This window comes from Vulpes vulpes, chromosome 13 (assembly GCF_048418805.1).
Source record: "Vulpes vulpes isolate BD-2025 chromosome 13, VulVul3, whole genome shotgun sequence".
Lineage (NCBI taxonomy): Eukaryota > Metazoa > Chordata > Mammalia > Carnivora > Canidae > Vulpes > Vulpes vulpes.
This window is the reverse complement of record NC_132792.1, coordinates 141,741,718-141,769,285: the sequence shown is the minus strand read 5'-3', so window position 1 is coordinate 141,769,285 and position 27,568 is coordinate 141,741,718. Positions and strand designations below refer to the sequence as shown.

The 27,568-nt window shown below is 39.0% G+C and overlaps 1 long non-coding RNA gene across 1 annotated transcript in view; it reads left to right on the top strand.

Moving 5' to 3' along the window:
• The window catches only part of LOC140595083 (uncharacterized), a 41,582-nt gene extending 14,859 nt beyond the window's left edge, over window positions 1-26,723 (top strand). Inside the window, exon 3 of the long non-coding RNA XR_011996470.1 lies at window positions 26,599-26,723. This is a non-coding gene — a long non-coding RNA (uncharacterized lncRNA). The remainder of the gene's footprint in view (window positions 1-26,598) is intronic.
• Window positions 26,724-27,568: the final 845 nt, after the last annotated feature.

The following is a 27,568-nucleotide window of genomic DNA, read 5'->3' as shown; positions in this document are numbered from 1 at the left end:
AACCACTTTAAGGACAATCCAAGGCCACTTGATATTAATATCAGAAAACCTGGCTATAGAGATTTGAGAGGATGAGCATTTTGATTTTCCATTTAATTTAATACTATTGAGTTTCAGTATTTATTTATGCAACATAATTTCTTCTTGTAGTCAGCCAGCAGGCCATCTTTTCCCCGACTAAAGGGCTTCACTGAGAGCATATCTGAATTGGGCTTTCAGTTCTGCCGCTTGAACAAATGATTTTTCCTTGTCTCCTTTTCTTTCTCTAAAGATAATATTGATACTACCTTTTTTACTCCTTATGTATATTTCATTTTGCAAAGTGCATGCTCAGCAGAGGCCCAGTGGATGGTATAGAGCTTTTGATCTCACTTTCTTTCTTCTGAAACCAGTGTTCATCTCAGATTTTCACACTGGGAGAAGTATTCTCTTTGCAAGGTGGCTGTGCACGCCTCATCTCTTCCTTCCATCAATCCTTTGGATACCTGGTACAATAACATGTAACATTTGCATTGCATGTTACAGTTTACAAATGGAACATGATCCATTCAGTGTCTGCAATGGACGCAAGTTTATATCTTACCCCACCCCGCAGACCCTGCCACAGACACTGTTCCAAGGGCTTTACATTTAATAATTTATGTGTTGAATTTATGTGTTGAAATTCTAACCCCCAACGTGCTGACATTGGGAGGAAAGGGCCTTTGGAAATTTATGTGTTGAAATCCTACCCCCCAACGTGCTGACATTGGGAGGAGGGGGCCTTTGGAAAGTGATTAGGTCATGAGGGAGAGACTTCAAAAATGGAATCTTTATAAAGGGAGACCCCAGAAAGATCCTGTGCCCCTTCCGCCATGTATAGTTACAGTAAGAAGATGGCCATTAATGAGGAAGTCGGTTCTCACTAGACATGAAACTACCTGAGCCATGATCTTGGACTTCCCAGCCTTCAGAACTATGAGAAAAACATTTTTGCTGTTTATAAGCCACCTAGTCTGTGGGACTCTGTTAGGGAATCCCAAACGGACTAAGAGAGTATCTTATTTGATTCTTTCTAAAATTCTGTGGGGCTGGGGTGGAAGGCACCTGGGTGGCTCAGTCGGCAAGCGTGTGACTCTTGATCTCGGCTCAGGTTTTGGTCTCAGGGTGGTGAGTTCAAGCTGCATGTTGGACTCCATGATGAGTGTGGAGCCTACTTAAAAATAAAAGAAAAAATAAAATTTTATGAGGTGGATATTGTTATTATTCTGTTTTACAGATAGGATGAGTAAGATTTGGGAATTAAATGATTTGTTCAAATTCACCTAAGAAACAGAGCCAGGAGTGGCACTTAAGTTTCTGACTTCAAATGCTCTGCTATTTCTACCTCATCTCAGCTAAGCAACACCAGGACACAGAAGCGTAGAAGGACTCAGCTGCATATAAAACAAATTTTATATATGAGGAATGACTTCAGTTTGGGATCATTGTCCTTCTTATGTTGTTTCAACTCTAATTTTTGCCCTTTTGATTTTTCTTCTCGCACTTTATTTGTGGAATCCAAATCAGCATGTTGGCATTGTCCTGCGTGACTATCAATATCTACCCTGGGGCACAGCCATGCCTGTTGTGGAAGAAAGTGACTGACGCCAAAGGCTATCTATAATGCCACCTCCTTGTCAAAAGGCAGTTGTACTATTTCCATATTGGCCTCAAATGTTTATAGTTCACAGGTTTTAATTGAAGTGTGAAAAGGGAGGGGATAGGTATACAGAGTTCTCTAAGATTTGTAGCTTTGAGACTGTGAATCTCCTTAGAGGATGATTAGCATAAGAATGTATGAACAAAATTTTCTAAATAAATCCAGGAGTTTACTCATCCTTAGCATTGTCTCCTAATCCCATACCTAATGTAATTATTCATGTATCCATGCATTTCAGAAATAGTAAATTGAATAGCAATGTAGAATAGTGGATAGGAGGTGGGATTCTGAGTTTAGATTGGCTGAGTTGAAATTTAGATCCTGCCACTTATTAGCTGGGTGACTTTGGCAAATAATTTAATTTCTTTGTACCTCATCTATAAAATGAGGATGATAATAGAGCCTACTTCTTAGGGTTGCTGTGAAGATTGATGAATTATTAAATGTAAAGCCCTTGGAACAGTGTCTGTGGCCACTTCTTAAGTGGCTCTCAAAGATGTCCTGTGCTAGGGGTGCCTGGGTGGCTCAGTTGGTTAAGCATCTGCCTTTGGCTCGGGTCGTGATCCTAGGGTCCTGGGATTGAGCCCCACGTGAGGCTCCCTGCTCAGCAGGGTGCCAGCTTCTCCCTCTCCTTCTGCCCCAATTCCCAGAACCTGTGACTGATGAGATATCACTCCCATGATCATGTTATGTAGACATAGTTGACCTAGATACGGACATTATGTGGTGGCCCCAGACTAATCACAGAGGGAACTTTCTCTAGCCGATGGTAGAATAGGAAGTCAGAGAGATTACAGGTGTGAGAAGGACGTGATGTGCGTTTGGTGACGATGGAACAGGCCAGGTGAGAAAGAATACGGTCAGCTTTAAGAAGCTAATAGACACCCTTGGCTGACAGCCAGCAAGGAAACGGGGACCTCAGTCCCACAGCTGCAGGGCAAGAACATGAATGAGCTTAGAAGTCAATTCTTCCCAGAATCTTCCAATAAGCCCAGCTGACTGATATGTAGACTTCAGCCTCGTGAGACCCTGTGCAGAGAACTCAGTCACGCAAGCCTGGACTTCCAAACCATAGAATTGTGAGACAATGGATGGGTATTATTTTTAGCCACCAAGCTTGTGATAATTGGTTACACAGCAATAGAAAACTAATACAGCTACGCAAGTGCATAATAAATACTAGGTGTCATTATTACATCTGTTTTTAAACATGTTCCATGAACGATGTACTGCATGCAGCAATGGGGAATCAAAGTTGACTAAAATATGGGACTGGCTCTCAAGGATTTATAGTTAGGAAGAGAAACCATTTCATTGTTTTCTGATGTCTAGGCTCTATGGATATCAACTGTTATTGTATCTTATATACATTTCTTCTTTTCTTCCTTGCTTTGGCTCATGTCTTTTGTTATAAATATTCATTTTAAAATTTCTCTTATGTTTAGCCAGTGGCTAGACGATGTTTAGCCACCGGCAGCAACTGTTTGCCCTGAGAGAGCTGGGACCAAGATTTATTGGTCGTCTCCTGTGCAGAACCGTTAGGAGCTGTGGGAATCTCCTAGCGTTTGTGCTCAAATGTTGTAAGGCATACAATGGGGACGTCTGTTTCTAACAAAGGATCTATATAATCCTTTATCTTTAGAATCCCCCTCCTGGTGTTCTCAACAGCCCTGAGCACAGAACAATTCCCAGTTTAATCAAACTGGAATACAAAAGGAGCAATGGGGGCTACAGAGTGTGATCCCCTTGAAGTTGGTCCAAGGGGAAGGGACCTTTTGTTACAGAGACAGCTCATTTTAGAGTTCAGTGGCCTGTGACACTTCCCCAGCTGGCAACTCAGCGGGGACCTTCTGATACTTTCCTACACTCAAAAGCCATTTTTGGTGGGCAGAATAGTGAAACGGTCATTAAGGGCTGCTTGATGGGAGGGTTGGGGGTGGAGGGAGGACAACAATAAGAGAACAGTGGTATTAGTGAATATGCCCATAGTGACTTTATGATTTTTATTCAAATATAAGCTGCCTTCATTTTCTGAGTCTTTGTTTTATGATGAGGTTGGTGAATGTTTGTGTATATTTACCAAGGTTCAGGATGATAATATCACTGGATTTTTGTTTACATTCATTTTAAAGGCCCTTGGATTGGAGCTGGGGTGGGCAGGGGGAACCTAATCTGTTCATCGCCCATGATAATTTTGAAGCATCCAGGTCCTTCCTGAACTAGAAACTAGTTTCTTCCTACTGAGATTTGTTTTTTTCAGAGGTGAGACTTGAAAAATTCCAAAAGCTGTTCCAATATCAAAATACATTTTATAGGAACCTAGAGTTGTAGAGGTAGGAAGTGTCTCAGAGTCATCTGATCTCACTCAGCCACACTGAGCACGTGGGCAGGAGTCTCCTCACCACATTCCGCAGGGGAGATCATCTAGCATTTGAACAGCCAGGCATTATGAAGAGCAGGAGCTTGGAGACAGAGTTGTTTTTAGATCATTATTCTATTACTTTCTGGCTACGTGTTCTTGAGCAAATTATTTGTCTTTTCTAAGCCTCAGTTTCCTTACTGGATAATGGGATAATAATATCTCATCTTTAGGCTAATTGTGAGGATTAAAATAAATAACCAGTGTAAACTGATGCCGAGTAATTTCTCTCCAGTAATATTTTACAATTTCCTGTCCTGTCAGGCTGGGATGGAACTTGGGATGTCCAGGAAGGCAATTAAAAACTTACACAAATCAGGGCACCTGGCTGGCTCTGTTGGTGGAGCATCTGATTCTTGATCTCAGGGTTGTGAGTTTGAGCCCTGTGTTGGGTGTACAGATTACTTTAAAAAATCTTGAAAAAAAAAAAGAAAGAAAAAAGACTTACCCAAATCAAAGACTTGGTCAGACAGGGAGCATTGACAGTGAAATTTATGAGTAGTTTTTTTTTCTGGGTGTTCATCATTATTTTGTGTTCTTGTTCCTACCATTGTTGCTAATGGTTAGACAAAAATGGTATTATCATATTGTTTTAATTTGCTTTTCTTTAATCACAAATAAGGATAAATATTAGTTCCATATTTTTGCTCCTTTTAGAATTCTGTTTTGTGGAGTGCCAGCATTCATTTTTCTTTTATTTAATGATTGGTCTTCTGATATTTTAATAATCTGTATCATCTTGTATGGAAATTTCTCTCTATATATAAAGATGTTAAATAGCCCGAGGCTTTTGTATTTGCTCATATTTTTCTGTCAGACATTTATTTTTTATTTCTAAGGTTTGCACAAAGTTTTGAAATTTTATTTAGTTCAATATGTTGATTTTTTACATTTTAATATCTTCTATCACTTTGAGTTTAGAATTCAGCCCTCCTTCAGACTTTTAATTTCTAATTTTTGTACTTTTTCTTTTGAAATGCTTTTTGATTTACACAAAAGTTGCAAATATAGAGAGTTCCTGTATACTCTTTACCTTGCTTCTCTAAATGTTAACATCCTGCCCAACCGTAGCACAGTTGTCAAAATGAAAAAATTAACATTGGTGAAATGCTATTAACTAAACTGTTGGCTCAGTTGGCATTTCACCATTTTCCAGTAGTGTTCTCCTTCTGTTCCGGAATCGAATTTGGGATCCCGCTCTCATCTCATTTAGCTGTCATGTCTCCTTAGTCCTCCTCTGTGATCTGTTAACATTGTTACTCAGACTTTCCTTGTCTCTCATGATGCTGACACTTTTGAAGAGAATGGGTCAGTTATTTTGAAGAATGTCCCTGATTCACCTGATTTTTTTCTCATTCAGCAGATTGAGGTTATGTTTTTGGCAAGAATACAACAGACTTCAGGTCAGTGCCTTTCTCCGTGGATCATAATGTGGGATTTATGATGTCCGTTATGTCTTATCACTGGAGATGTTAACTGGGATCACTTCATTAAGATGGCATCTGCTGCATGTCTCTTCTTGCAAAGTTACTGTATTCCTCTTTCTAATTAATAAATATATTGGAGGGGATATTTTGAGATCTTGCAAATCCTATTTCTCCTAAAACTTATGTCTATTCAATTTAGGATCCATCTGTGGATCTTACCTGTAATAATTATTGCTGTGGTGTTCTAATGGTGATTTTCTATTTCTCTTATTTCTTCTACTTTTGTCAAATGGACTTCTGTAAGAAAGAGCTATCTCTTCGCCTGAATTAAATAACTTATTAAGTAATTTCAATGTAAACTCCTGGATGGATATTTACTTTGTTATTATGAGTCATCATTTAATGTTGTTACTATTTGTTTTGTTGCTCAAACTGTTCTAGCTTAGTACCATCAGCTCATTTCTACATGTCTCCATCCTTTTAAGAAAAAATCAACTGAGTTCTTTTCCTTCCTCTGATTTTATTTTAAAAGTATATATTTTGGGGGGATGTCTGGATAGCTCAGTTGGTTAAATGTCCAATTTTTGAGTTTTGATTTTAGCTCAGGTCATGAGATTGAGCCCTGCATCAGTACTGGGCATGGAGTCTGCTTGAGACTCTCTCTCCCCCTCTCCCCCTCACCTTCCGTCCACCCCTCTCCCCTTCTCTCTCCCCTTCTCTCTCTCTCTCTCAAAAAAAAAAGTTTTCTATTTCTATGTTTCTATTGGGGATGTGAGGGGAAATGGATATAGGTTTAGGTTGGTAAGGTCTCATGGAGGCTCAAGTGTCCAGTTGGGTCTTGTGACTTTGCAAGACTCCCTTGGGGTAGAAGTATCCTCAGACACAGGGAAGCTGAGTGCCCTGAGTTGTATGGTTGTTGCTGTTTAAATCATCTGCTGTGAGTAGGATCTCAACTGTAGCATTGATTCTAGCTTTGGACAACAGGCCTGACACATGTCATCTCAATGATTCTGAAATTAATACATGATAGCAGCGATAGAAATCCCAACTTCTTATTTCTAGCCTGGTACTATTTCTGTGTTCTCAAGAAAGCTTTAGGCTGACTCTGCCACTTCTGAGGATATGCCATCTGGTTGTCTCTCAGCTCTATGGATTTTGAAACATGAGGAAAGATGGAGAGAGTGGTAGCTTCCTGGGCATGTGTAAACTTTATTAAACTGATAATTTTCATTGGAGAAGGCAGTGATACTGCCAAGTAATGAGTGCTTGATGCCTCAGATAAAAATGGATGTTCGCGTTAAGAATCTTGGTGTTGGATTGCCTTCTTGGCATCCCAGCACTCAGCTGCTTTCTTCTAGTGGTCATCTGATACATCTGGCTGAACAGTGCCTAATCCCTGTGCTCTTGTCCGTGACTAACCAGCGCTTCTCTTGCTGGATTAGTTTCTAGGGATCACAGGACAGCTTGGCTTCTTCCTTACTGGAGCAAGTGCTATTAATGCCAACCGTAGGGAACTGGGTGTAATGTAATACAGATACTTGGAATCGCTGAGTCACTTCATAGTAATGGTCATGCCCATGAATGTGAGTGAACAGCATGAAAGTAAAACAGCCTTTAAATACATTACTAGACTTTTCAGACACTCTCATCTTTCCCACATTTGTGTTAAATGTTTGGCTGTGTAATGAAATCAGGTAAAGTCAAGAAGATTTTCTGATACTAAGGATTGAGAGAAGTAAAAGATATTACCCCTGAGATCATATTTGTGAAAGTGGCTTAGATCAAGTGAATAGCCCTTTAATTCTTTATTGCCATATAGATTTTTCTTTATTATTTTATGTTTTGGCAGCTTGTTCATAATTTGAAAAATATATCTACATGTTCACTAGTTATAGATTAATAAGCTCTCAGTTTGAACTGTTGAGAAACCACCTCAGTCTGACAGTTTAGACCCTATCTCATGACTAAATGTATAAGGTTGAGAGAAGCTCTGGTGTCCACTGCAGTGGTGGAGAGCATGGGACACTGGAGAGGTGAGCTGCTAAACTCTCTTATCTCTAGTTCTTTATCTTTGGTTCCTCTTTTTCTGCAAAGAAGGATCCTAGGCGTAAATCCCAATTATCTAAAAAAAATTATTCTTTCAAAATCTATTCACTAGTTACTGTGTACCAGGCACTGTGCTAATACAGCTGGGAATACACTAGTAAACAAGATGGCCTTGACCTCATGGAACTTAAGGTAGACAGCAGTGCTGCCCCATAGAAATATAACATGCACACACTTAACATAAAATTTTCTAGTAGCTACATAAAAAAAAAAGCAAAAAGAAGCAGGTACAATTAATTTTAAAAAATATATTTCACTTAACATTTAAAATATTATCGGTATTTAAAATGTACACATCTAATATAAAAATAACTAGGGAGATATTTTACATTCTTTTTATTGTATTCAGTCTTCAAAATTTGGTATTTTACACATGTTAAGTGCTCAACAGCCTCATATGCTAGTGGCTACCGGACTGGGCAAGGCAGGCTTGATTGATACACTATACATAATCACACAATAAAAATATTCAGATTATAATGGTAATAAGAGGGAGGAGATTCTACTTATTCAGTACCTGGGAAGAGTCTGGGGTCCTTCAGGTGAGACTTGAAGGATGAGCTGGAGGTGACCAGGTGTGAAGGAAGATCAGAGTGCTGCAGGCAAAGGGAGCAGTGGTGTGTGGTGCCTTTGAGTTGAAAAAGGAATGAAAAGGAAGCCAATATGCTGAAATTTGTGAGTTAGCGGGAAAATGATGAGACTAAGAACAGGAAAAGAGAAGTCATCCGGACCAGAAGAAATCAGTTTTAGAGGAAGGATACATTTGATTTAAAGAATGTTGACTTGCAGGTGCAAAAAGCAGAGATGTGGGATAGGCAAATGGGAGGGTGGAAGGACTGGAGGTCTAGCCTTCAGGGTTGATAGAGCTGGCAAGTTATATTTTTTGTTGAAGCTCTAATGTCTGAACTTCATTTCAGGGGACACTCTTTTGGTGAGCTGCAGACCACAATGGGGAGGGAATCAGGGACATTGGTCAAGTAGCTCAGGAGGGGGAAGAGACAATGAACATAAACTTGTGTTTTAGAGAAGGCCAAAGGTCATGATGGGGAGGTTGAAGTGATAAAGTCTTGGGGCCAAGAGGAAAAGGAATGGAAGATTAAATCAAAGGGGTCAAAGCCTGAGAGAGAGGGATCAAAGTCAACAGGTCAAAAGTGAGGTGATTCTTAGCTGGCTGCCTGTGGCATGGTGGATAGTGTGTGAGCCAGGGTTAAGGTGAAGGTGAAGGGATAACCCTCATGTTACTAATACTTCTACAAACTGGCAATTTCAGAGGAGATGACCTAGAGACCTAAGAGAGGCCCTGGAAAATGGGCTAATTCCTCTAAGAGCCAAAATATGCTTCTAAGCCTAGACAGAAAGCTTCCTTGCTTGGGCACTGTAGGAAGCCAGCTCCAACTGTTACCTCCCATGCTCTTAGAATCTGGCAAGTGAAGTGTCTGCTGCTCTCAGCAAGTCTTAAAGAGATGATGGTGATGGAAAACTTGTATTTATCTATCAGGTGGGGAGATCTCTCCTCCACCCCTCACCAGGAGCAGGCAGGGCATTCCTAGATCACCAAGCCTCTGGTCAACCACCACTAATGTTAAAGCTTCAACTTCATTGTGAGTCACTTAGAGCTTGCTGTGTCCATGCAGGGATCACATGAAGAAGCTTGGTTCCTAAGCTCCCAGAGTTTGTGTTCTGACACTTTCACCTGGAATACTGAATCAGCAGTGCTCTCTTGGCAGCTGTGAGAGAGAGAAAGAAGGCAGCAGTTGGTAAGATGGGCAATGAGCCTGTTTGAAGACCCAGTCATGAGCTGGGCACCAACTGCAAGTGCTGTAATGAAAAAAAAAAAAAAACAAAAAACCAAAACAACACCCTTCTGCAGACCAAGTCCCTTTCAGCAGGAAAGTAAGGTGTGCTATGTTAGGGTAATGTGATGGTGTCCTGTCATGAGAGAGATCCTGGTTTTCAAGGGCAGACATTTTGCTTGGTGATATTTGTGAAAACGTTTATGTCTACTCTTTAGGTCTTAGCTCTGATAATACTCTCCCCTCTCATAATCACAGACAGTTAAGAATGACAGCTGCATGAATAATAAGAGGTAACAATGTATGGGATGGAGTAATCATAAACCAAGACCGGAAGAGTGATTTTTAATCTAGGCTTGTCAAAATAACTGTGTGTCTACGTTTATTGATGATGTTGCTTACACAGTGACTAAGAGCTATGTTAAATTATTCTGGAACAGTGCAGGCTTAAAAAGAATTTAGTAAATTAAGAAAATCGGATTAGGTCTTTGACTGCAAGCCAACCTCTTGGATGACAGTTCTTCAGGCCTTTTGCGGATGGGAAGGGAGAGAGAAAGGGGAGGTGGTAGAGGAGCTTGGAAGCTGCAGAGGACCAGATTGTTCAGGGTTTGGAGGTCATCACAAGGAGTTTGAATTTTATTCTTAGAGTAATAAGAAGCTAGGGGAGTGTTTTACACAGAGGGGTGTTCACAAGATCTGATTTGTGTATTTAGAAGCTTACTCCGGCTGCCTTGAGATCCAGCCATATTGGATCTAGACAGAGAGTCAAGTTCCCATTGTAAATCTGATCGTGTAGCTGGTCAAAGGCCTGATTCCCAAGTGACAGTGGAAACAGGGGGGAAATAACTCACAGAGGCAAGAAAGGAGCAGGACAGGGTCGCACTGTAGCAGGAGCTTTCCCCTGCCCACATTCCTTACTGGCTAGCAGATGCAGCAAGAGTCAAGGAAATCCAGAATATAAAAGATGTCTTTAAAGAGAAGCCATGCTTTAGGAATGGGTTTGAAAAACTTGAAAATGAGATGAAACATGTCAGGTTGGCCATGCAGGAGGGGCTGGCACACCTGTGCCAACAGATTGCCCAGAGCAGGCCCCAAACAGAAGTTGCTCAGGACTGTGTCTTCAGGGCAACTCCCACCCTACAGAGGAGTCAAAGGGGATTTGCCTCCAGAAAGACCATCTGAGACTTGAAGTCCACTTCTTTCACTCTTTGTTGTGATAGACTTCCTCCACCTCTGGGCCACTTGCTCTTCATCCCAGTGGACCAGCATCTCTTCTCCCCTGGCGAGAAGGGATGGGTGCACTGTGTCCTCTTACTGTTTATGCACAGTGGAGACAGAAAGTTCATCTTCGTCAGCTAATTTTAGTGCAGAATTTCCTTAATTGCTAAGAGGACATTTCAGGGCATGGGTTGCATGCAATCCTTCTCCTCCTTTGCTTGGAGTCAACGATTAAGAAGCCCCTAATTCTGCCCCTCTGCCTTAGCTAAAGGAAGTCAAGGCACATTCTGATAACCCCTCTGCAGAAGGCTATAATACTGAACTCTTCCTTTCTGTTCAGTCCTGACTCCCAAACCATCCAGAGCTGGCCTGGACTTGTTCCGGTGACCTCTCTCTCTCTCTCTCTCTGCCTCAAGTTTCTGGAGAAGCAAAGTCCATTTAGGTGTGGGCTTAGACTTCAGCTGCAGGCTGCGGTGCTTTCTCTTGAAGCCACATGAACCCCAGGCAGTTAGCAGTCTCTGGATTTTGCCCTTGCACCTTGCTGGGCTCACTTTTTTGATGTTTTTTTCTAAAGGTTACTATTTTTATTTCAAAATTTTTATACTCTATATACATTTTCTAAGTATCTGAACTCCCAAATTTATTAGTATCTCTTTTTAAATATCTACTGTTTTGTTAAAGAGTATTATGTGCTATTATCTATCATCTATCTATCTACCTACCTACCTATCTATGTATGGTTAAATGATTTTTATAAAAAGCACTCAGAATAATTTTGAATGTGCCTTTTGAACTTTAAATTGAGATGTGTCAGGTCTTTTTACTTTAGCAATTATAGTTAAAAGTAGTTTTAGCTCTAATTTTTAAAAGAGGTAAATCCTAATAATTACGTCCCTATGTGCATTAGTAAAGATGGGTATTTCTATTATTATAAAACAAAGGCTCTTTGGAATTACCCTCGTGCCATGTATTCTGGTTTGGTTGCAAATACATGGAGGATTAAGGTAGTGGGGAAGCATCGGTGTGGTCCGTGTCTCACAGATGCAGGCTTAATAAGCTGGGGAGGGGAAGGAAACAGTATTTGCCTTCAGTCTTGCTAGAGAACTATACTGACTTTTTAGAACTTAGTGAGGACACCCCACTGACCATTCTTGGATCCTTCTCCCCTGCTGCCTGAGTTATAAATTCTCTTGAGGCTTAATTACATATGAAAATGTAAACATAGAAGGGTCATTAGATAGCCTATAACAAGGTCAAAGTGCCTGTAGCCTCTACCTCCTTTTGTTGGATTACATATTAGTGTTTCCTGGTAATGCACAGTGTACTAAGCATTCAGAACCTTTCAGGACTCAAACAGAAAAGCATTTGCAAAGAATTCAATATAATTGGCTTTGAAATGGGCCCATAAGGATATCTCCCTCCTTTTCTTCCCTAAACTCCTGACTTAGAAAAGCAGGTGCTTTTGCAGCCATCTTTCAGTCTTTGTGGGATTTCTGTGCCTGCACTCTTTCCTTCATCTTGATCCACGGCTTTGAACAATTTATGCATCAGTGGAGCCTATTATGGGAGTCTTTTCTTTTTAAAAAATTAAGAACAAAGGGAATACAGTTTGGAGATAATTTTTTCCTTCTTTCTATTCATACGCCTCCCACTTGTCACGGTTTCTATCAAGATGATTTTCCAAAAAAATGTATACAAGCACTCCATGTGCATTGTGGAAAACTTAGAAAATACAGAGTAGCTAAAGAAGAAAAAGTTTACCCCAAATTTTACCACACAGAGGTGACCAGTTCAGTTTACAGTAATCTTTTTTGTTTTCATTTTTGTTTTGGTTACAATTTTCTTTTTCTTTCTTTTTTAAAAATTCAAATTTAATTTGCCAACATAGAGTATAACACCCAGTGCTCATCTCATCCACAGCAATCTTCTCTTTGGGATCTGTTGGCACATCAACTTCTGCGAACTCCATGAGAGTGCGGTCTACTGTGGGTCTATGTATGGAATTTAATGTTATTATAACCACGGAGAGACAAACTGTTCCTGAAACTAAGGATAGCAGGATGAGAAAGAGGTAACACCACGGTGTAATGTGCAATTAGTGCCCAAGGAAGACGGCACCAGTTGCACTGTTTGCTGTCCTGTGGATCCACTTGGCTTTGTGAGCACAGAGGAGGTCCCTGTCAGAGCAGTCAACAGTCTGGCTCACACAGACTGAGCCACACAGCATGACAAACCAAACAGTGTGGGATTTCTATGGGATTGCTTACTGCTTTTTCTTTTCTTCAAAAAGTCTTTGAATTGTTTTCAGTGTCCGGCCTACCTTAAAATTAAAGAAATATTAATGACAACAACTCTGAGCTCTACTACTACTAATTAAGTTGACACAAAAATAAGTGACAGTGGCAAAATCCAATGCTAGTGGAGGTGTGGGAAAATAGATACATTCATGTGTTGCTAGTGACTTTTAAATCGCTCCAGTAATTCTGGAGCGCATTTTGTCCAATTATAAGAAGAGCCGTAAACTGATTTTATGCCCCTTTACTCAACTGTCACTCACATTATGGGATATAGCTTGAGGAAATAATCTAAAAAAAGAAAGCAATTTATATAGAGATGGTTATAGTTTAAATTACGGGTAATCAGGAAAGCCATCAAGAGATTCCCCTTCTGTTTTACCATCCTCAGAAATGTGTTTTATCCACTTAGGAGAGCTTTTCTAAGTAGTGAAGCCTTTGAATGTGACTGACACTGCAGAGGAGAGAAGCCTCTCTTGTTTAAGTGGAAGGATGCAGTTGGTGACTGGCTGCACAGGATAAGCAGCTGATGGCTTTTCTTTAGTCCTGTCAAATTTTCCCAATATAGACACTAATGTTGATTTGAAAAATACTAGAAAACAGAATTAACATAGAGGACATCGTCTTGAACTCACTAGCTGAGACAGGCATCTCCTCTCAGTGTACGGGCAGATGTCTGGTCATTGCTTGATCAGCTTATTATCTCTTGGGGCAATATGTTGGAAGCTCTACTATTTAGAAAGCTCTTCCTTATGTTAGAACAAATCAACCTGCTTGCAGCTTCCACCTATTAATTCCATTTCAGCCTTCTGAGGACATGTAGAATAAATCCAGCTTTCCTGTAAGTCTTCTTTTTTTCTCCCCAGGCTGAAAAGCCTTAGCTCCTTTAGACTTTCCTCAGACATTCAACATATGTTCAACATATGGTTATTTTTTTTCTGGAGGCACACCAATTTGTTGATGTGCTCCTTAAAGAATTCAGAAGAAAATGACCACAATACCCTGTGTATGTTCTAAACATTACAGAGAAGGCCTGGTAGGATTGTTCATTCTAGACACCTCAATTTCAGGAATATTATGACCTTTTAGCTTTTATCTATGCCATTTACCTAGATTGTGTGTGTATATAACTCATATTTTCATCTGCGTGGCTTGGGCTCTTCTCTATCCTGTAGAATTGCTTAATTGAATCTGAATACAGTTCCCAGCTCCTCATTTATTCATATGTATTATCTTTTCTTTTTATAGATTTTATTTATTTATTAATGAGAGACACACAGAGGCAGAGACATAGGCATAGGGAGGAGCAGACTCCCTGTGGGGAGCCCAATGCAGGACTTGATCCCAGGTCTCTGGGACCACGACCTGAGCCAAAGGTATATCCTCAACCGCTGAGCCACCGAGGTGCCCCTGTATGATCCTTTGATGAGGAATAATTTAGATACAGTAACAAACACTAATCTGAATTTTTGCATATATAAATGCTCATCTAACTACCACCCAGGACAACATATAGAACTTTTCCAGAATTCCAAGAGGTTCTCTCATGTTCTCTCACATCCAGCAGCTTCTCAAATGTAATCATTATTCTGACTTCAATTACCCTGAATTAATTTTGCCTGGTTGACCTTCATGTAAGTGGAATTGTGCAGTTTCAATTCTCACCTTGGTGTCTGTGAGATTTATTTATATTGTCGAGCAAGTCAGAAGCTTACTCTTTTTATTGCTATGTAACATTCCATAGTATTAATTATACCACAATTTACCTCTCTGTTCAACTGTTTGGTTTTTTAAATAAAGCTACCATGACAATTATAGTATATGACTTTTGGAAGATATGAGTACTCATATCTGTTGGTTATATATTTAGGAGCAAAACTGATGGGTCCTAGGATATGTACCTATTTTGCTTAGTACATACTGCCAGACAGTTTCCCTGGGTGGTGGTCTGGTCTATGCTGGAATTCTAATGTGTAGAATTCCAGCTTTCCAAATCTTCTCCAGTACTAGTTACTGTAAGTCCTTTAGGTTTTAGTCATTTTAAAGAGGGATAAGGTGCTATCTCACTCTTGGATTTATTTTTCCCACCATTGTTTTATTCTGGATTTTTCTGATGACTGATTATCCATATAATTTTCATGGAAAATTAATCTCCTGATTTAATTTCATTGAATTCATTTTGGATTGCTACTTGGTTATCCCATGAGTTCGAGATTTCATCTAGCCTTATGTTACCCACTCATTTTATTTATGTTGTTTATCCTCCAAGTCTCCGCAATACAGGGATGTGGATAGAATGTGGTATCAAGCCCCTCTAAGTTGATATCAGTACTTTGATTGGCATCCTTGGGTAGGCCATTCAGCCAGTTCTGAAATTAACCTAACTATATGATTATCAGCCCACATTTCACCATGCTTTCAATAAGCTTTTTTTCCCCCAATAAAGTTATCTAGAAATACTGAAGTTCAGATCCTTGCATGCCTATAATAGTCTTCTGATATATCCGTTTAGTTGGTACTCCTATCAAAGAATGAAGCTCACTTAAGTGAGTATTCTTTGTGAATCTAAAATGGCCTCCATTAATCATTTATTTCCTCTCTCTCTCTGAGCCCACAAATTAGCCTTTGATTTCCTGGTGGTCTTTCACTTTATAAATGTAGGATAGCATTTGCAAATTCTGTGGGTTTTTTTTTTTTTTTGTAGTTTTATGGTATAAATATGATGTGCACATAAACTATCTATTCCTTTACTTTGCTATGTAGCCTGGGGTTGGGACTGGTGACTCTGAATAGCTAGCTGGGCTGCTCTTTCCACAATGGCTTTGTGGTTCTTGGGGGAGACATTGTGAGCAATCTCTGCATAGTAAGATTTGTTGCACATCAGCAGCACTTCAAGCTCCTTGACTTTGTGGACTAGGAGCTTCTGTTATGCTTTGCTTCTTTGTTGCTCTTATAACCATCTGTTGGGCATCAATATACGGCCCTTGAATTTTTTGTGCACTCTGTTAGCAATTCCTCTGGGGTTTCCTCCAGTTGAACTTAATTTTGACATATGGTTGGATTGGTGCTGGATGAACTTCTTGGTTCTCTTTTGAACAATCTTGAACTTCACCCGAGGTCTGAGGTTGACCATGGTGCTGAGTAGGAAATGGCAGCCACCTCTGCAAGCAGCATGGAGGAAGAGAGAACATTTGCAGCTTCTTTTTTTTTTTAAAAAGATTTTATTTATTCATGAGAGAGAGAGAGAGAGAGAGAGAGAGAGGCAGAGACTCAGGCAGAGGGAGAAGCAAGCACCATGCAGGGAGCCTGATGCAGGACTCGATCCCAGGACTCCAGGACCACGCTCTGGGCCGAAGGCAGGTGCTAAACCGCTGAGCCACCCAGGGATCCCCACATTTGCAGCTTCTTACTTGAAGCAAAAATATGGTTTACAACACTCTCCTTGTTTCATTTGATCGTTACCTTTAAACTGATTTTCTTTTTTATGAATTGAATCTTTCCTTAAAATTTTTAAGATAGCTCATGAGTTGATAACTATATAGTATGTTTTTTTGAGAGGATAAGCATTAGGAATTTCACAATGTAAGTAGTCATTCACTAATTTATCTTGAAACTTGGAATTCTAATTATCTGATTTTCCCAGTAACATAGACACTAAAGCTTTACTTTTACAAATGGGCAGAATGATGAAAATGATGGATAGTGGGAAAGATTTAAGAAAAAAAAAGATAATTCAAAACTACAAACCACTGGAGATCATTTAATGAAGTTAACTTAGTCTATTAAGTAGGATCTCAATGAGTTTAAAGGAGATAGTCAACTTTTAAAGTGTCTCAGGCATTAAGAGAATCTGGTTTAGCTTTGAGAAATCTAAAAGCAATAACAGAAATAACCAATCAATATGATAGGACTAGTTCCTGGTTATAGTTCGTTTCTCTTTAAGCAGGTAGGGTAAAGATTTCATGGAACATATCCAGTTGGCTAGAATAGCTGCCCTAATTGAAGATTTTTTTGCCACCATAAACCCCAATTAGCTTTGTCTTTTATGCTTCTCATTATATTGTTTAAATAATAAAGTGGTTGAATTAAAGAGAAACTAAAGGTTATCTAGTTTAGTCTTTAAAATTTACCTATGAGGAAACTATACTCAAGGAAGCTAAATGATTTACTTAAGCTTTACCACCCAGAGACTGTTGAAGAAGCAGATGGATAATGTTTCTGATCTCATGAAGATCACATTTTAGTTGAAAGGGGACACAAAAGAATCAAAGCACACATACTTGAACAACAAAGTAGATGGTGGTAAGTGTTAGAGAGACTGGGATACATTATATCAAGTGGCCAGATCCTTCCCAATTTAGTTCTCTTTCTGCTTTACCAAAGTGCTGTCTAAACGACTATTTCAAAGAAATAGAGAGCTAAGTGACACAGTACTCTTTAGGTGTATTGAATATGAAAAATAAAATTATCTTCTTTCAATTAACTTATCCCCTTTTGTTTTTTAAGAAATAAAAATTCAGACAGTATTTTCAGAATGAAGATATATGTAAATGAAAAATATACTCAAGATCAGAAAGTCCAGCAGTGAATCATAGATTTTCATCTTCAAAACTATTTGTTCAGATATATTGATTAAAGAGTCATATATTTTCATCTTCAAAACTATTTGTTCAGATATATTGATTAAAGAGAATCTTCTCAGAGGAGTTTGATGAAATGATACTAGAGTTTAATGACTGATCTTGAGAATATTTTTATAACTATTCTAAGGAAGCTTAGAAAGATGTTCCTAGAAGCCTACTCCAATCCTAGTTTTTGAATTGAAGTTGTCTCATGTAGATTTCATCTAATTTGGCTGTCCTTCAGTTTTCCAGCCACTGAACAAGGAAAACATTTAGCACCAAGCAATGTATTAGACTTGAGGGAGATTTAAAACCAACATCTGAGATAGGACGCTGGCCCTCAGGAATGTCATAACCCTAATTAGAGAGAAAAGATAATACCAGGTGGTAAGAGTATTGAGCAATTGGTATAGATAAGAGACTTGATAGATATTCAGAGGAGGGAGAAATGCCTTTCTGTGGGTGGAAGTTTTCCTTAGAGGAGTTTTAAGTTGGACTGGACTCTGGAGAATGTGTGCTTTGAAAAAGACAGCTATAATTATAGCAATACTTGAGGAAGATTTCCCAAATAAAGCTTTTGGAGGGAGCGGATAGAGGCAGAGGTTATTATAGTTCCCTATATGACATAGATATAAAGTAAACCTGGGTAGCTGGATGAGGTGAATGGGGTGGGACAGAGCAAATGAGGAGGTGAAAGATGACCTTAAGTGTGGGTAATAGATTACTTCATTCATAGGATTCAGGAAGTCTGAAAGGGGGAGCTGGTTTGGGAGGGGGCGGGTATTTGACTGCGGGCATATCAAGATGTTGGTAGCAAATCTGATTCAAAATGTTCATCAGATAGTAGCAGTGAAGGACCAGAGGCTGAGACTAAGGTAATGGTAGAGTTAAAGACTCCATGTGTGAGCCCTGGTAAGGGAGAGGAGAGGATGTGGGAACTCTAAAGTGAAACATTGACCAAGAACCACTGATTCTTTTCATTGAGACATTTCTAATTGATCTCCTAGAGTTAAATGATTCTCTGGCAGCTGAAGGAAGCTGATAGTTATTGATCTGATACTCATCTCACTCAACATTTGATGTTAGTGACAGTAAGCAGGATAATCTGTATTTGTACCTATCTAGTCCCACTCCTGCTTATTGATAGGATAAAATATATTTGCTATATGTTATCTATATTTTATATAAAGATAGATAGGTAGACAGACATATGTCTACCTACCTATCAATCTATTTATCTATGTCATGTAGTTTGTCTTCCAGAGCAGGATTTATTTGTGGGTGAAAGGAGGGCACAGTTAAATCATACTAGGACAAAACATGCAAACCAGGACTGCCCCAGGTAAAGCAGTTAAGTATGGGCATCCTACATATTGAGAAAGTGTAACATGGTGGTAAAGGGTATGAGGTAAAAAAAGAATAGCTTCTAATGTTTTATTAGCTATGTGGTCCTGAGCTCATTCTGTCTAAGCCTTGGTTTTCTCAACTATAAAATTCAAGATAATATCTTTGTTCCTCTACAGTTCTTTTTAACACAGCAACCAGAGTGATCCTTCTGAAATATACTCAAGTTCTGAGGACATGGATGAAAGCAGGGAGGCCAGTCAGAAAACTGGTGCAATAATCCAGACCAAAGATGGTTTTAGTTTGCACCAGAGTGGTAGTAATAAATATTATGAGAAAATGTTAGATTCTGGATATAATTTGAAGGTAGGGCCTATAAGACTTTTTGGTGAGAGAATGAGATGTTAAGGATGAATTTAAGTTTTGGGGGGGCTAAGTAACTCAAATAATAAAACTGCTATTAAAAAAATAAAACTGCTATTGCTCAGGTTGGGAAGACTGCAAGTGGAACAGATTTTGGAATAAGATCAGGAGTTCCATTTTGGAAATGTTAAGTTTGAGATGTCTATTAAACATCCAAATAGAGGTATTGAATAAGATACTGAAGTCTGAGTTTAGGAGAGAGTTTGAACTAGAGATGTAGGGCATCCCTGGGTGGCTCAACGGTTTAGTGCCTGCCTTCGGCCCAGGGCGTAATCCTGGGGTCCCGGGACCGAGCCTCATGTTGGGCTCCCTGCATGGAGCCTGCTTCTCCCTCTGCCTGTGTCTTTGCCTCTCTCTCTGTCTGTGTCTCTCATGAATAAATGAATAAAATCTTTAAAAAACCCCAAAAAACTAGAGATGTACACTTGGAGGTCATCAGATGAAAGATATAGACCAGATAACATCACCAAGAGAATGGTGATAGATGGAGAAGGGGAGAGATCCAAAGGCTGAGCCTTTCATGCATGAAATGCTTGAGCCATGCATGCATGAAATGAGCCTTTCATTTCTTTCAGCATGACTGAAAGAGAAGGTGGAAGAGAAGGAAGGAAGCAGCAAAGGATATTGAGGAGGAGCAGCTGGAGTGGTAGAAGGAAAAACAAAGTGCCCTGGGAGAAAAACAAATTAATATTTATTAATAGAAAGAGGAATATCAAATATCTTATATACTTCTGATAGATCAAGTAAGATGAGGACTTGGAATTGATCATTGGGTTTAGCAACATGGAGGTCACTGGGGAGTGATGGGTGCAAAGTCTGAAATAGAAGGGTTTAAGAAAAGATGGGAGGAGAGAAATAGGTGACAGCAAACCTGGATAACTCATTAAGATTTTCTCTAACAGGGAGAAAAGAAATAAAGTGATAGGTGGGAAGGAAAGTGGAGTCAAGAGCATTTTCCCCCAAATTGGACAATGATCAAGTAGAAAAGAAAAAATTGAGAATATAGCACTGAGAAACAAGATTTAGGGAGTGATGTCAAGAAGGAATAGAACTAGCACACAAATTGGAGTTGATGGTCTTTGCTTATAACTCAGGCAGTTCTTCTATAATAATAAGAGCAGATGTTGTAGGTAGGTGGGGGTTAATGTGAAGAGAAGTCATAGTCCTACTACATCTAATATATTAGTGTAAGTTTGGTGCTTCCAGTATGTAAGATATTGAATGTCTGGGATTTTATTTCACTTCTATGTAAATTTCCCAAAGTCAGGTTATTTCTCTAAATTTCAGTTTCTTCATCTGTTGAGGAAAGAGAGAGAGAGAGACAGAGAGACAGAGAGAGACACACACAGAGATAGTACTTACCTCAGTTTCATTGCTCTTCCTAGAGGTGACTACTGTTATCAGCTTGGAATGCATCTGTCCCTTTTAGAAGTGGCCTCTGGTGTTGTTTTTATCTTAACAAAGTATTATGTTGTCACTATAAAAGGAAAGAGAAGAAAAATCAACCATTTGTTATCTCACTACATGGAGATAGATATTTTATTATATCTCCTACTAGTCCTTTATGTACATATTTATAATAAACATTTTACATAATTGTAATTTTAGTGCAGGTACAGTTGCCTATCTTTTAAAAAATTAACATTATATTATAGACATTTTCCCATGTTTCTAACAATTTTTAAAGGAACATCTTGTTTTTAATGACAGCATATTTCTTTAGTTAGACATGGTCTCATAATTTAGTTAACCATTTACTAGAAGCTAGCTGTGTTTAAAGGATGAGGGATGAGGCAAGTCCAGGGTCCCCCTACTACTCTACTACTATTATTGAAAATTTCCAATGTTATTGCAAGTATAAATAATGTTGGGGTAAATTATCTCTTTTATAAGGTGAGGATAGGGATCCCTGGGTGGCGCAGTGGTTTGGCGCCTGCCTTTGGCCCAGCGCGCGATCCTCAAGACCCAGGATTAAATCCCACATTGGGCTCCTGGTGCATGGAGCCTGCTTCTCCCTCTGCCTATGTCTCTGCCTCTCTCTCTCTCTCTGTATGACTATCATAAGTAAATAAAATTAAGAAAAAAAAAAGAAAATTTATAAGGTGAGGATATTTCTTTCTCTCTTGAATAATATGTATCTTTTTTTACTGACCCCGCTGAGTGTTTTTGTAGGGAGAGAGTCTAGGTACTGTGTTAACTATTGAATCTCATCATCTGGGTAAGTGCCTCACATCTACTGAGCCATTTATATCAAAGGAATAATAGTGGGGACAATAATAATGAACATTCATCTTTGGTTACTTATTAATGCAATCTGCATGGTAAAACATTAATGAGCTTATACTTTTGACCTGTGAAAAGTGCTTTTAATTATAGTCTTTTTCTTTGACTTTTGCTGTTTGATTCTACTAGACTGCTCAATCCTTTGAACATATTGTTCATTGTCTGGAGTAGAAAATGAGCTCTTTGGTTTTGAACTGACTTAAACATGATGATAGGAAAACAATGATTAAAAACAAATATCCCTCTAAACTATGGACATTGCACTGAATATAGGATGAATATTATAGGGATTAAGAATTCCCAGTCTATTTTGTTAATAAAAAAAAAATCACAAAACTTTTGTGTAATAGATAACCACTCAGGATTAGAAGTGAAAACAAAAACAAAGAAATGACCCACCTAAATAGTAATCAAATAAGTATAAATAACTACTAAAATTAGATAGCCTCAAACCTATGAAATTAACAAAGATACTTAAAAATGAAATATCTGTTTTGTCAAAGATATAGAAAAATAAGTATTCATTAAAAACATATTGGTCAGTGAACATTAAACTGATTCCATTTGGTCAACTTGGAAATAAACATTAATACCTTGAAATCTGTCTTTTCTTTGAGCCAGAATTTATATTTAGAGAAATATATCCTAAATAAATAGTTATTACTGTAGGATTCTGGTAGAAGTTAGCAACAAAAATGTTTACTTGGCAGTTTTATACTAAGAAGTAAAGAGAAATAGTCTCAGTAATAATTTATTCAGTATTTACATATTTATTGAGTCCTGATATATGTCAATTTCCATCATTCCTCAGAATCATTGGGTACAATGATGAACAAGGTATGGTTTTTCCTATCAAATACTTGTATCCCAGATGATATATCCATTCAGTGGAATTCTAGGCACTCATTAAGAATGATACTGTGGACTTCTGCTTCAGCCTGGATGGAGTTACAGGGTTTGGATTTACCATACTATGTTAACTGAAAAGTACCAGAGAAATTACAAAAAATAATGGTTTTCAGTGTAGGACTGACAGAAAGGAAATAAACAAGATGAGTACTAAGATTATACCAAGTTACTATCTAGAGGAAATGAGATTAGGGGGTGGGGTGGGAGGGGATGTCTCTGCTAGTCCTGCTGAATTGAAGAGGTGGAGGTCAGAGTTTGGGGAGGTCAAGGCTGCCAGAATTTTTAGAGTGGAGTACTGAGGAGAAAGGACTGCCTAAACACGGAACTCCAGAGATCTCTAGAGGGATCCCCTTGAGGCTATGACTGAGTAGTGATCTTGCACATGTGAGCGGAAACTGAGGCCAGGGAAGTAACTGCTAGGAGGATGGGTATAATAATATTTGGAGCACACAGGGTTGGCAAATATTCACGTTTCTACAAGTTACCATTTGAATAATGAGATAAATTGCACTTGACTCAAGGCTACTCTGGCCCTGCTCTAACAAAGCTTAAAAGCAAGACTCAAAAGGTTGTAGCTGATTGCAAATAACTGTACATCAGAATAAAATTCAACAACACATGATGTAAAGCTCACTCTTTTTGGCAATCAATAAAAAATTATTGGTCATGCAAAGAAGTAGGAATATATAATCCACAGCCAGGAGAAAACTCAGCCAATAGAAAGAGATTCAGAAATGACAAAGATGCAGGAGCCAGCAAAAAGAGGACATAAAAACAGCTGTTATAAATATATTTGATATGTTCAAACAAGTAAGGGAAAACATGATGATAGAGGAACTGAATATATAAGACAGACTTTTAGAGATGGGAAATAAAATAATAAAAATGACAAATATGTTGGATCAGACTGATAGCAGATTAGACACTCTAGAAAAAGAGATCGAGTTGAAGATACAGCAACACAAACTATCCAAAATGAAGCAAAGATGAGAAAAGGTTATAAAGGAAAAAAGCATCAGTGATATGTAAGCCAAAAGAAGGCAGTCTAATACATGTGTTACTAGAAATATGCAATCCTGGAAAAAGGTAAGAAGAAAGAGCAAAAAATAATTTTTTTTGGAAATGGACAAAAGTTCAGAAGTTGATTGAAAAGGAGAAGGTAATTTTTTCAACAATGGGTAGATTCTGTATCATGACTGAGGTGGTGGTTATACAACTTTTTTCATATATCAAAGCTCATTAACCTATATTTAAAACTGGTAAATTTTACTGCAAATTTACTTCCATAAGAGTATGGTACCTGGGTAGCTCAGTCAGTTAAGTGTCTGCCTTCGGCTCAGGTCATGATCCCAGGGTCCTGGGATTGAGCCCCATTTTGGGCTCCCTTCTCAGCAGGGAGCCTGCTTCTCTCTCTCTCTCCCTCTGCCCCTTCCCCTGCTTATGCTCTCAAACACCAGCATCTTTGTAGTACCTCTGTTCCCCAAATTAGCTGAGTGTGGTAATTCTACATCATGGCATGTAGAGAAGAGTACTTTTTGGTAATATGTGTTGGAAAACCAATTCAACTAGTGAAATCTGAAAAGAGAATTTATTGGCCCCTATAAGTGAAAAATCTGGACTTCAGGTATAGCTGGATCTAGAGTTCTAAGCAACAAAACTTTTCTTCTATTTCCACAGCTTTCAGCTCTAGTTTTTTTGTTTTTGTTTTTGATGACTTCATTCTTTAGTTGCCAGTTAGTCTTTACAAGTGTTAAGTTCATGTCATTGAGTCCATGTATAGTTTTTATTTCTGCCAACATCACCATGTTGCTCAGGAGCTTAATCAGCAAACACTGAGGACACAGTGGGAGGATGTGGCCTGTCATCTTGTTCAGTTTCTTGGTGAGGTCTCTTGGGAGCATTCATGCAGTCCATGGATATTCTCACAATCTGAATCCATTCAGATATTTACATACCATTCTGTGAACTTCACCTTTAATCCTCCAATCTTATTCCTTCCAAATATATGAATGTCTGTCCAACCCGTTAGCAGATCCCAATGCATCTGTATAGATATAATCTCAAGCCATTGCTATTGACAGGAAAACTGGACATAGAGACCTCAAGTTTCTACTCACAGGGCATTTTCCCTTCTTCACTATCCCTTAGAGGCACCCCTAAATGGATGTGAAACATTTCAGCAAACCTTTTAGCTGTTGCCAGAAAATCATGCACAGCCTTCTCTAAACCCAGTTCTAACTGTAGTCAGTTATTCACAGGCTACTCTCCAGAATCCTACATATAAACTGAAGAGAGCTGTATTAAGTCAGAAATGGATATACTGGGAGTGCCTGGGTGGCTCAGATGATTAAACACCTGCCTTCAGCTCAGATCATGATCTCCAGGTCCTGGGATCAAGCCCCACATCGGGCTCCCTGTTCAGCAGGGAGTCTGCTTCTCCCTCTCCCTCTCTCTCTCCTCCTGCTTGTGCTCTCTGTCATTCTCTCAAATGAATAAATAAAAAATCTTAAAAAAATAGATATGCTGAAAGTATGAACCCCTTGCTCATGCAATTTATGCTTTTAGAATGTGTTTGTGCTTTGAAACCTAAAGAAAAACACTTCTACTTGATGATGATATGCTCCAAGGTGAACTCAGTTTATGGTGAGGCAGATGAGATAACCCAGTCACAATGGTCATCTGGTGTCCCGTGATTTGATGATGAGTCTCCGTCAGAGTTCAGCAGCAAGATATTTCTCTCAAGGGAAATAATGACTTGCTGAAAAGGGCATGACCTTCACCCAAACCTCTAAGGACCGCCTTACGACTCTTGCCTTGAGATTTGCGTTGGCTTTATTCAGCATCCTTATTTGCCTCATTTGATATTTTAAACACTTTGGATCTGTTGAGTCATAAAGACCAAGTAGCAGAGCTGCTTGAGCTATGATGCATACCAGATAGAGAGCTCTCTACTGATTTGTGCCCCACCCAAAGTGTGTAGCTTTTAGGTCCAGTCAATGTGTCAGAGAAATACATTTATGGGAGTGTTGCCTGCCAATTCCAGAAGAGGGCCAAGAAATCTTTTGCATTTTTTTTTCCTGTGAGAAGTGATATAAGATTAGTAACTTTACCTGCACTTTGGGGGTGGTATCTCAACTTGTCCCAGATCAGTGGACTCCCAGAAACTTTATTGAAGTTGCAGTTCCTGATACCATCTTAGATTTTCTTCATTCTTTTTTATATACATTGTCTTACTCAGGTATCTAGTGTAACATACTTCTTTTTGTCATATGGAGGATCAATGAGTTATGAGATGGTGTTATTAAGAGATCCATTGATGAGATTTTAGCATAGATCTAGGAAATTGACAACTGAGGGAACATGCAGATAGGGATTTTGAGTCTGCATACTGAAGAAAAGAAAAAAAAAGTATTTTCTTGACTAATAACTATCAGATTCTGAGGATCATGTTGATTTGCTTAAGCAAAATGACTACCTCTAGAAGAGTAGGTACAATTAGAGATGCTTCTTGATTAAGTTTATAATAATCCACTATTATTCTGTAAGACCCAACTTGCTGCTACAATGATCAAAAGGTAAGGTAAATGGAAATGTGATAAGAATCATGACCCATGCATCTTTCATCTTTGGTGGTGTAACTAGTTTTTGTATTAGTTGTTGGGAGTTCAAAGAGTTTTTAATCGTCCATTTCAATCTCTCCACAGTTCAGGGAACTCATGTGCAGGTTCTGCTCACTTCTGAGTCTACCTATTTCAATTATACACTCAACTTGGAGTATAATCACATGATGGCTTTATGGTTTATACTGGGCTTTTGTGTAGTGGGCTTCTCTGATATTATAATCCTTAACTGTGAGTGGTGTATCACAGGATGGGTCTCTAGTAATTAGCACATTTTAGAGCCAATGTCAATAAAGATTCAAAGTACTGAATGTTTCCCTTTTCCCAGTATGTAGTTATCTTGTCATTGTGTACTTCCCATATTTTCTATAGGAAAAGCTAGGAAGAGGGTGGACAATACTTGCTTTTCTGTGGTGGCAAGTTTTTTTTTCCTCAAAGGTGCCTTTCTTTTCCTTCCAGGTCTACGGAATGATCAGAGAATTGGATGAGGAGAGTGACTTCCTATTATGGTGGCTCAAATCAGCCTTTTGTTTGCCACACCATTAATACCAAGAAGATTTTTATCATATTCAGCCACAGTCAGGTCAGATGGTAGTTTCCAGATTTCCCGTTTCCTTAACCATTTGTTGCTTGTAAGCATACCTGATAGAGGTATCTGTGTCATTGATGTTCTGTGATAGGCAGAACAATGCCTCCGAAGATGTCCACATTTTAATCCCTAGAACTTGTGAATGTGTTGAGTTACATGGTAGAGAAAAATTAATGCAGATGGAATTAATGTTGCTAATCAGCTGACCTTAAAATAGGGAGAGCCTGAATTCTCCAGGTGGACCCAGTATAATCACAGAGGTTCTAGGTAGTGGGAGAGGGAGGCAGAAGAAGGGAGGGAGTATCTGAGGAAGATGCAATAAGGAAGAATAATCAGAGAACTGCAATGTTCCTGGCTTTAAAGATGGAAGAAAGAAGCCTCTTAAAGCTGGGAAAGGCAAGGAAATGGATTTTTCTCTAGAGCCTCCAGAAGGGACTGCAACCCTGCTGATGCCCTGATTTTAGGGCTTTTGATTTCTGGAAGTATAACAGAATTTTGCATTGTCTTTTTGTTTTTAAAGGTTTATTTTATTTATTATCTTAGAGAGAGAGTGTGTGGGGGGGGGCAGAGTGGCAGGGGGTGAGGGTATGGGGCGGGGGGTGGGGCACAGAGGGAGAAAAAGAATCCTCAAGCAGACTCCTCACCAAGCAGGGAGCCCAACACTGGCTATCCCAGGACTTGAGATCATGACCAGAGCTGAAATCAAGAGTCAGCTGCTTAAACTATTGAGCCACCCAGGTGCCCCAGAATTTTGTGTTGTCTTGAGCCACAAAGTTTGTGTAACTTACTACAGCAGCAATAGAAAACTAAAGCGGATTCCTTCGTTTTAAGCACAAGAAA